Raw genomic sequence first — 9654 nt, forward strand, 5'->3', positions numbered from 1 at the left:
ACCGCCTTTGTCAAATATTAATTGACCATAATGGGGTGGGTCTATTTCTGGGTTGTCTGTTCTGTTTCACTGATCAATATGTCTGTCCTTGTGCCAGTACCAGGCTGTTTTGATTACAGTGGCTTTGTAGTATCACTTGATACCTGGTATTGTGATCCCTCCAACTTTGTTCTTCTTTCTCAAGATTGCTGTGGCTATTCGGGGTCTTATTTGGTTCCACATAAATTTTCGAAGTGTTTGTTCTAGATCTGTGAAATATGCTGTTGGTATTTTAATAGGAATTGCATTGAACTTACAGATTGCTTTGGGTAGTATGGACATTTTAATGATGTTAATTCCTCCAATCCATGAGCATGGTATATTCTTCCATTTGTTTATATCTTCCTCTATTTCTTTTTCAGTGTCCTGTAGTTTTCTGAGTACAGGTCTTTTTACATCTTTGGTTAAGTTTATTCCTAGGTATCTTATTTTTTTTGTTGCAGTGGTAAGTGGGATTTTTTTTTTAGTTTCTCTTTCTGAGAGTTCATTATTGATGTATAAGAATGCCATCGATTTCTGGTTGTAAATTTTGTATCTTGCTACCTTGCTGAATTCATTTATTAAATCTAGTAGCAGATCAGGCAAAGACTCAAAGCACTCTGAGGTCTGCCTCTGCTTTTAGGCTGATTAATCTGATTCTTTTAATGAGCCTCAGACTGTAGAAGCTGGGGGGGGAGGGGGGTGTTATCAGTCTCTTAAGCCTCAGGCTGTAGAAACTCCTCTGGGCAGGGCAAGAGGCTTTCCAGCAGGGTGGAGCAATTGCTTTCCCCCTTAGGCAAAAGCTGAAAATTGTCTGCCCGAGAAAGATGTCGTCCACAGTCTGGGGGAGTGACTCAGTACAGGGACCCAGACCGGAGTCCCCTGATCTCACTCTCCAGAGCCCACAATGCTGGACTCTCCCCACACAGCTCCAGTCCACTCTGCCCTCCCTCTGCTGGAGCCCGAGGTGGCTGCACATGAAACCTTGTGCATTGGTTCTGTAAGAGGGTGCCTGCATTTCCAGCCCTCTCTCCCTGACAGACAGAAACTCCACTGCTTTTCCTAGCCAGATGTTATGTGGGCACCTTTCTCAGTTCTGGTGCTCTGGGCTGGGGAGCCCAGCCTGGGGTTTAGGCCCCAGAGTCCTCAGCTGGAACCCCCTTAGCTGAGCTCTCCCTCCGGACCTTCAGCTGCTGCCTGTGGGGGCCCAGCCAGCCCTCTCGCGCCTCCGCTTTTCCTACCAGCCTCTGTGCAGCCTCCACTTTTCCCCCTTGGTTATGGGGGTGCCCTCCAGCTCGTCTTCAGTTGGTTTTCAGGATGGTTTTTCTATGTTTTAGTTGTAATTCCAGATTCGTCCCGGGAGAGTGTCAGTGTAGCTTCCACTTAATCTGCCACCATCTTGGAATCTCCCCTCTTCCACTTTTCTTTTATACAAAGTGGATCCAGAGACGTGGAAGCATGGAGCAGACCGAGGGGTCCCCGAGGGAAGGCGGGGAGGGGGTGGTGGGGAGAGATTGATCAAAGAACTTACATGTTTATAAGCATCACCCGTGGACACAGACACTGGTCTGGGGAAGGCCTGCGGGGGGAGGGGAGCAGTGGGGGTAAAAAGGGGTCATCTGCAATACTTTCAACAATAAAGATAAAGAAACGAAAAAAAGTGGAAGAAAAAAATGATGAAAAGGAAAACAGAGGTGAAAGCAGGAAGATACAAAAGGAGAAAAGAAGAAACAGAATACGAAAAGCAAAGAATAAAATTAGAGATATGAAAGAAAAAGAGACTAAAATAACAAATCAAGAAAGGAGATAAAGAAGATAATGAAGAAAAAAAAGTGGGCCCGGTGGGAGTGGCTCAGCGGTTGAGCGTCAACCTGGGATCCAGGCGATGGGGGTTCCACTCCTGGTCGGGGGCACAGGCCCGGGTTGTGGGCTTGATCCCCAGCAGGGGGCGTGCAAGAGGCAGCCGGTCAGTGACTCTCATCATTGATGTTTCTCTCTCCCTTTCCTCCCTTCCTCTCTCTGACAGCAATAAAAATATACTGAAAAAAAAAGTGAAGAGGTGTTGGTCTTAGCAGAGTTTAGTTCCTCCTGGGAGCTCCCTTTGGATCCTGCTCTTGTGATGTCTGAGGCTGACTGTTTGCCAATTCTGGGCCTCCCTGGAGGCACTTAGGTGCTAGCTACTGTCAGAAACTGCCCTCCTTTGGCTCTCAGCGGCCTGTTAGAAGATTCAAGTGATCCACAGTTTGTGTCTGTCTCCACGGACTTGGCTGCATGAGCGAGGGGCCTCGCTGCACTCTCAGGCCGGTTTATTAGCAGCACGGCGCCCAGGACAGGTTCCCTGGGCCTCACCTCCGCCTGCCTTTGCCTGCTGGCCAGCTGTCAATCTCTGAAAAGTCTGTTTCTGAAAGGGTTTCAGGGGGATCAGGAGTATAAGACCTCTGGGTCTCCCAGGAGGGGGAGGTGCCATTCAGATTTCAGGAATCGTGGTGGGTGTGTTTCCCGTCCCAGAGCCACATGTCTGAGTGGGTCCCAGAATATTTCCCTGCCCTAGTGTGGGGGAGATCCTCCTGCACAGTCCAGTGGGATCGGGATCAGCTGGAAACCGGGGATTTCTATCAGCTCTCCCACAAGGGGAAGCACCAGTCAGGTTCCAGGGACAGTGGGGCAGATGGCCCCACCCCAAAGCCAGTCACTGCTGCTCCCGGAGACAGTTCTAACCCTAGGCTTGGCCTGCTTCTCTTCTGCTAGGGTCAAGATGCAGGATATGGCAGGCAGGGTCCCTGAGGGAGGGGTGAGCTGCATTCCCTACGGTGGGTTTTTTCCCTTTTCCTGAGCTGTGACCTCTGGGAGGGGCTAGTGCCTCTTGGAAAAAACGCCTGCTTCCGTTGGAGGGTGGTGGTAATGACCAAATTCAGGTCTCCTGGCTTCCATTTTTCCACGTCTCCCCCAGTGCTTCCCACCGCAGCCTCTCCTCTGGCACCTCCAGTCTGCACCGCCCTCCCTCCACCAAAGCCACTGGTGAGTAGCTTCAAATAAAAATCCTGTGCTCTGGGTTTTTAAAAAAACACACAGAACTGTGACTTTATCTCTGACTGGCTCCAGTCCCCTCGGCAGCCAGAAGCCCTGCCGACTTTCACGGCTGGATGTTACAGGGGCCGCTGGTCTGGGCTCTGCTCTGGGCCTGGAGCCCAGCCTGGCGTCCAGACCCCGGTCCTTTCAGGGAACACGGACCCCACAGCTGAGCGCTCCCTCCTCACTGTCAGCCTGTGTCCTTGGGAGCTGGGCCAGCCCCCCTCTGACCTCACCCTTCCTGCCAATCTCCAGGTGGTTTTGATACCGGACACAGGGGGTCCGAGGCCGCCTGTCACTACTTGAGCCAAATTAAGCGGAGACGGGTGAATCATACGTGAGCGTTTGTTCCATTGTCAGTGAGGAATAGTGGGAGAGCAGTCGGTCGCCCTGGAAATTCTGCTCTGATTCCCCTCCCCATGTGGCTGAATCTATACCAGTGACGGAGAAGACAACTCGTGCAGCGGCCAGCTACACTGTGACAGGGAAAGGGGAGCGGGGGTCTGCAGGCCGGCCTCCCGGAGCTCCCAGTCGATAACCAGGTGGCTAATCTATGATGTTACAAACAGCTCAGCCGTTCCTGGGACGGGAGAACGGTCAGCGTTCCTGAGGCAAACTCCCGGAGAGGGTCAGGGTTTTGGCACAGCAACACAGTCAATGCATGCCCTGTCCTTGGTCTGTTCTCAAAATGTATTTCTTTTCTGAGTAATGGGCCCACCGAGGCACCTTATCTTTTTATAGCCTTGCTTCAGCCTCCAGTTTCCCAGGGTCTGTAAGAAAACTTCTTATCTATAGTTAGTAAGGTAAATGATTATTAAACATCTGTGGCTCTGTTCTTATTATGTGCCCTCCCCCCATCAGTACATAATTCTTTTATATGTTGCTGGATTTGGTTTGTTAGTGTTTTGTTGAGTATTTTTTGTGTCTACATAGAGTGACCCAAATACATGTATACACACTTTAACAGCTGATAACTCACTTAATTTTCACTCCTTTTCAGGTTTAACTGAAAAAAAAAAAAAATTATCCATTAGACTTTTTTATGGGACAAAAAAGTTTTGGGTACAAAACTGGCAACAGTTGATGAATTGAGGCCACACAAATACCAAATGAAATGATTCTTGATGTTTGCAATTCCATTGCTTCATGTTATCATCTTAGCCTGGACCAGTTTGAAAACAGGCATTGACAAAAAATTATTCATTTCTGTAGGTTCTTTCAAATTTTGAAAATGAACTGTATGTTAATGAACACTGACTTTATAGTCATTCAAAGTGTGTATATTTGGGGGGAACACCCTATATATTGATGAGGGATATTTGCCTGTAATTTTATTTTCTTGTGATGTCTCTGTCTGGATTTGGTATCAGGTTGTCATAGAATGAGGATGTGTTCCCTACTCTTCAATTTTTTCAAGATTTTTTAGAAAAATTGGTGTCAATTCTTTAAATGTTTGGTTTTATTTATCAGAGAAGCCATCAGGTCTTGGATTTCTATTCCCATTAATAGTAATTTTTAATTATTGTGTATGCATTTGTCTCAAATATTGTAGGGGAAAAGAGAGGTTACAAACGAAAAATGCAATAATGATGGCTTCTATGTTTACCTATGTTGTTACCTTCACTGGTGTTATTTCTCACTTCATATGACTTTGAGTTACTGTCGCATTCCCTTATTTTCAGCCTGAAGGACTCTCCTTGCGTTTCTTGTAGGGTATGTCTGCTAGTGATAGACACACTCGCCTTCTGTTTATCTGGAAATGCCTTAATTTCTCCTTCATTTTCGAAGGATAATTTTACCAGATTTGTAATTGTTGATTGACAGGTTTTTTCTTTCAACATTTAAACTATGTCTTCCTACTGCCTTCTGGTTTACACGGTTTCTGCTGAGAAACTGGATGTGAATTATCAAGTACCTTTTGTATGTGATGAGTCACTTCTCTCTTGCTGCTCTCAAGATTTGTCCTTTGTGTTTTGACAGTTCAATTATAATGTGTATAAGTGTGGATCCCTTTGAATTTTTTCTACTTGGAGTTTGTTGAGCTTCTTGAATATGTAAATTTATGTGTTTTGTCAAGTTTGTGATGTTTTTGGCCACTGTTTCTTCCAATGTTCCCTCGCTCTTCTTCTGAGAGCCCGCTGTATGCATTTTGGGGTGCTTAATAGTGTCCCGTAGTCTCTGGGGATTTGCCCATTTTTCTTTATAACTTTTCTTTCTGTGCCTTGGAATAGATACTTTTTGCTGTTGCTAACCCTCACCCAAGGATATATTTTTCATTGCTTTTCAGAGAAAGTGGGAGGGAGGGAGGGAGGGAGGGAGGGAGGGAGGGAGGGAGGGAGGGAGGGAGGGAGGGAGGGAGGAGAGAGAGGAACATTGATGTGAGAGAGACACATCAATTGGTCGCCTCCTGCACCTGCCGTGACTGGGACCCAGATCGAACCTGTAACCCAGATACATGCCCTTGACAGGGAATTGAACCCGTGACCCTTTGATGCACGGGCTGACACTCTAACCACTGAGCCACACCAGCCAGGGCAGACTCCATCATTTTATTTTATTTATTTATTTTTTATTAATTTATTTTTTAAAACACACACATTTAACTTTATTTATCATTGTCACTTAAAGATTGATTTTATAAAATGCAAAAAGACATTACAAGTTCTGTATCACCAGAATTTGGACAGGAGAAATAGGGACAGCTTTGTAAGTGTAAATTATATACATTAAAGTCAAATAATTGGAGATTTTTTCAATATGGAAACTATGCGAATGAAATTAACGGCAAAAGGACCTTCTAGGAGTATTTTGTGATTGTGGATTATCAGTTACTTTAAGAACAAACAAAGATTCTGAATATTCAGACTTCTTTTGCTGTTTCATATTTACCTATACTCTGAGTCAAGCTACGTGATGACCAGAAGGTCTGATTTAGGAAGACATTTAGCTTTAAAGCAAAAGTTTTCCATCTCCAGTTACCTCCTTCAAAGGAACTGACTTTACAGTGCTGATGTAATCTGTTGGTTCCCTGTGACAGTGGGCAAAAAATGACATCAACCCCATGGAAAGTCAAGCAGGTACCAAAAAATGGAACAATATACACAGTTCAGTAAAGTATAACGTTAAGTTCTCCCCATCTAAAAATTACTCAGTGAAATAGAACATGAACTACGGTTACTTGGTCTCAGGAAACCCACGTCAAGAATTCCGCCATTGCTCCCGGCTCCTCTCAGTCATTGACGGGTTTTGTAGGCCACCATGCTGTTCACTTTGTGGATTGTAGTCCTGAAGGAACACAGATGGACCTGCTCAGAACTGGGAATGAACTGCGGTCCTGACTCTTCCCACTTTTCAGGTACAATCAAATCTTTGTCCCTATAGATCAGCACATCGAATGAACAAGACACTCCCAGCAGTGGCAGAAAGGTCCCGGTAGCTGTGATCTGCCTGATGACAGAGCGGATCTCGTCTTGGATCGCTTTCTGAGACTTTCCTCTGGGCACACTGTCATCTTGGGCAGTCTTGTCACACTCAGTATCAAACTGCCACCTTTCAAGGACCTCCCGTTCTCCGTGCTCGGGGTGACTACCGCCAGCGTCTGCACCGAACCCTCGTACAGCCCGTCTTTCAGTTGCCCCACCACACTGCTCAGGTACCTCATGAGCTGGGGATCAGTGGTCACAAGCAAGGTGAGTCCGTCTCCCTGCACTCGAGTGAAGGTTTCAGGCGGGTAAATGCCACGCTGACATAAAACGCTGTTGATGCCAAATGAGAAGAAGTCGGCCAGGCTGCCGGCGCTCCCTGCAGGGTGACCCCTGCGCCTGGGCCAGCTGCGGGCCGTGGCCAGGCCCCGCGGCGCGCACCGCACCGGAGGCCGCCCGGACTCAGTCACTCTAACTGCACTATCAAAAAGTTCTCTGAGGGCCCGGCTGGGCATCAGCCCAGCATCCGGGAGGTCACAGTTCAATCCCCAGTTGGGGTCGTGCAGGAGGCAGCCGATCAGTGACTCTCTCATCATTGATGTTTCTCTCTCTCCCTCCCTCTACCTTCCTGTCTCTGAAATCAATAAAGATATTTTTTTTTAAAAAAGTTCTCTGACTCTTTCTTCTACACGCCTAAACCACCTGTTGAAACCTGTAGTAAATTGTTTATTTCAGCTGTTGTACTCTCAGCTCCAGAATTTCTATATTCTTTAAAATGTTTCTATTGTTTTATTAATATTTTATATTTGTTGCCTCCTCTAGTTTTTTGTCCTTTAGTTCTTTGAGCATATTTAAGACAAATTATCTAAAACCTTTGTTTAGTAAGTATAATATTTCTATTCCTTCTGGGACAGTTTCTGTTAATTTATTTTACCTGTAAATAGTCCATACTTTCTTGTTTGCTAGCATGCTTTGTAATTGTTTTGTTGAAAATTGAACCTCCTGAATATTATAATGTGCTAACTCTAGAAATCAGATGTCCCATACTTCCCCTGAGTTTGTTGTTGTTTGATATTGACTGGAGTTATTTGGTTTTTTTAGGAGTCATTCCAAGCCTGTGCAAATCCCTTCCTTCACATCGCCAAATCTTCTTTTAAAAAAAATCCTCACCCAAGGATATTTTTTCTATTGCTTTTCAGAAAGAGTGGAAGGGAGGGAGAGAGAGAAACATTGATGTGAGAGAGACACATCAGTTTGTTGCCTCCCACAGGGGCCCTGACCTGGCCGAGCCTGCAGCCGAGGTACATACCCTTGGCTGGAATCGAACCTAGGACCCTTCTGTCTGCAGGCTGCTGCTCTAACCACTGAGCAAACTGGCTAGAGCTACATAGCCAAATCTTAGTTTGTTTGGGCCTAATAAACTCTTCTGGCCTCACCCTGATGAATCCCTGAGACCCCACCCCATCACAAAGTTTACAGGCACCTGGCCAGTGGCAGGTAGCTTTGGTGTTCCCTGGGACTTGTGCTGAGTAGCCTCAGACCCAGCACTGGCACCAAGTTTGAACCTTTACCAATCTGGTGAACACCACTCACCCCCTACCTGGTGACTCACTGAGGACCTAGCTCATGCAACTCATATATGGCTTGAGGCTCTTTAGTGACTAAGCTTAGGCAGCCAGCAGGTAGGGGCAGATCTCAGCGTGCCTTGGGTCTTTTCATGACCTTCCCTGGACTTGGTCCTGGTGGAAGTCAACCTTTGCAGTTCCTGCAAAGGTGTGCAGCTTTGAAGTTCCTACACACACCCAGACCCAGTAGAGGCATCCAAAAACTGCAGATCGCTTTGTAACTCCAAGCAGGTTTCACAGGGCCAGTCACAGGCAGTGTCACACAGTGACCTGCACCAGAGTCCCTCCCAAGAAGCCCTAGAACCAACACATCCAGTGGCAAACTACAGACAACATCGGAGCAGGATCCAATTAGCTCCACAAGCTGCACATCCAAAGGAAGATCTTGGCAGACACCAGACACTGCTAAGGCAAATTCCACTTGTGGGATCAGCACCCGTACAGCAGCTCATACACTGTGGTTGAGGTCAGTCTTCACAGTTAGCCACACAGATGAGTCAACAGCAATCAGAACTCAATTACAACATAACGGCTCACATAATCCCCACAAGGGACATTCCTGGAGTGCCTAGCTCAGGTGGTCAAGGAGACTGCACCACTGTACACCACAGGACATGTACTACATAAGTCCACCCTACCAAAACTGGGAGACATAGCAGATCTACCTAATGCACTGAAACAAACACAGAGAGGCAGCCAAAATGGAGAGACAAAGAAACATATCCCAGATGAAAAAAACAGGAGAAATCTCCAGAAAAAGAGCTAAATGAAAGGAGAAGGCAAGCAATCTACCAGATATAGAGTCCAAAACAATGGTTATAAGTATGCTCAAGGAACTTAGGGGAAGAACTGATGAACTCAGTGAGAACTTAAAGAGATAGTAAGCATGAAAAAGCCATAAAAGCCATAAAAAAGAACTAATCAGAAGTGAAGAATACAATATCTGAAATGAAAAATACACTAGAAGGAATCAACAGTTGGTTAGATGAAACAGAGTATTGAATCAGTGATTTCGAAGACAGGTAGCAGAAAACAACCAATCAGAGCAGCAAAAAGAAAAAAGAAATTTTTAAAAAATGAGGATAGTTTAAGAGACCTTTGAGACAATATGAAATGTAACAACATCTGCATTGTAGGGGTACCAGGAGAAAAGGGAAAGCAAGAAATTGTGAACCTATTTGAAAAAAAGGACTGAAAACTTCCCTAAGCTGGTGAAGGAATAAAAAAACCACACAAGTTCAGGAAGCACAAAGAATCTCAAATAAGATGAACCCAAACAGGCCCACACCAAGATACATCATAATTAAAATGGCAAAAGGTAAAGACAAAAACAGAATCTTTTTTTTTATCACCATTTATCCCCTCTATGCCCTCTTCCACCTCCAACCACCTCCCTCCCCCACCACAAAAAAATAATCTTAAAAGCAGCAAGAGAAAGAGTTAGTTATCTACAAGGGAGCTCCCATAAGACTGTCAGCTGATTTCTCAACAGAAACTTTGCAGGTCAGGAGGGATTGGCA

At 45.7% G+C, this 9654-nt stretch overlaps 1 pseudogene across 1 annotated transcript; it reads right to left on the minus strand.

Moving 5' to 3' along the window:
* Window positions 1-6316: 6316 nt before the first annotated feature.
* LOC308546658 (mitotic spindle assembly checkpoint protein MAD2A pseudogene) lies at window positions 6317-7024 on the minus strand (annotated as a pseudogene). The gene has a single exon. The product of its transcript is annotated as a mitotic spindle assembly checkpoint protein MAD2A pseudogene (transcript).
* Window positions 7025-9654: the final 2630 nt, after the last annotated feature.

Source organism: Miniopterus schreibersii, assembly GCF_964146895.1.
Source record: "Miniopterus schreibersii genome assembly, chromosome: 16".
Lineage (NCBI taxonomy): Eukaryota > Metazoa > Chordata > Mammalia > Chiroptera > Miniopteridae > Miniopterus > Miniopterus schreibersii.